Source organism: Mirounga leonina, unplaced genomic scaffold (assembly GCF_011800145.1).
Source record: "Mirounga leonina isolate KUSES-001 unplaced genomic scaffold, KU_Mleo_1.0 Mir_92, whole genome shotgun sequence".
Lineage (NCBI taxonomy): Eukaryota > Metazoa > Chordata > Mammalia > Carnivora > Phocidae > Mirounga > Mirounga leonina.
The window spans coordinates 6,209,958-6,211,113 of NW_023270852.1; the positions used below are offsets into that span (position 1 = coordinate 6,209,958).

General features: G+C 51.0%; 1 long non-coding RNA gene across 1 annotated transcript in view; it reads left to right on the forward strand.

Moving 5' to 3' along the window:
• The window catches only part of LOC118004131, a 3,380-nt gene extending 2,582 nt beyond the window's left edge, over window positions 1-798 (forward strand). The window contains exon 2 of the long non-coding RNA XR_004677493.1: window positions 530-798. This is a non-coding gene — a long non-coding RNA (uncharacterized LOC118004131). The remainder of the gene's footprint in view (window positions 1-529) is intronic.
• Window positions 799-1,156: the final 358 nt, after the last annotated feature.

The following is a 1,156-nucleotide window of genomic DNA, read 5'->3' on the forward strand; positions in this document are numbered from 1 at the left end:
CTCGGGAGGCTCCACTCCCCTGGCCCTGTCCTCGGGAGGCTCCTCTCTCCTGGCCCTGTCCTCAGGAGGCACCGCTCCTGGTCCTATCCTCGGGAGGCTCCTCACCTGAGCAACCTCCAAGCAATGCATCCCTTCCAAGAGAACCGGCTCCTCTGTGCTTAAGCCACCGTTCAGAGGAAGGGGAGGTTTGGGGAGAAGGCATCAGGGAACCTAGTTAAGGCCCTAGAGCTAAAGAGCCCAAGGATGGGTCTTCTAAGGACAGCAGAACTGAAAGGTAAACTGCTCTGGGGTCTTACATCCCTTCTTACAGGCCTTCTCCAGCTTTGCAGATAAAATATGTATGAATCATAGAATCTGTTAAGAATTCTACTCTGGGACCAACATGTTTTCAAGCACGGCTAATAAACCTCCTTCTTCCTATTCCCTTTTGTTGCTATTACTCTTTATCCTCTCTTATGACTCAGTTGGTAACTCTCTGTTCTGTTCCTGCTTCCTTATGCCTACATTCTCATTCATCCTTCCATGGCAGGTGAGTCACTCCCAGCTCTGGAAACTCTGAGGGGCAACACTCAAAGGGTGGAAAGTAAAAGAACTGTTTCCTGGAAGAACATGGCAAGAGAATGTCTTGAAAACAGACGCCCTTAGATAAGATGAGATCCCTCAGGAAAAGTCTCAGCATGGACCTGAAGCTGTGTAGGATGGAGCTCACCTGATCGGCCACACCGGAGTACTGCACCTGTCAGCAGGGGCGCTCAAACTCGGCCTTTTATGGACCACAAAAAAAAAAAAAAAAAAAAAGATGCTGGGAAGAAGTGAGGCCACCTATGGATGAACTGCATTGTTTGCGTATGTGCACACATCCAGCAACAGCACTGGCCTAACTGTGCAGTGGCCAGGTAAAATTTTACTACCAGCCCCTCCCCGTCAGACGCTGGTACTGCCCTAAACCAGGAGGCTGGGGCAAGGTCTCCTCCAACATCCACCAAGCCTGTCTCTCTAGGCCTGCCCACCTGCTCCACATGCCCATCTGGATGGGGACAGCCTGTCTCCCCTATCCCAGCACCACGGTAGACATACCAACCGCTCGCGTTTCTTTCTTCAAAGAGCAGACATTGCCCTTGGTGCATCTATTATTCTAGCTAATCCCGACCCTCTT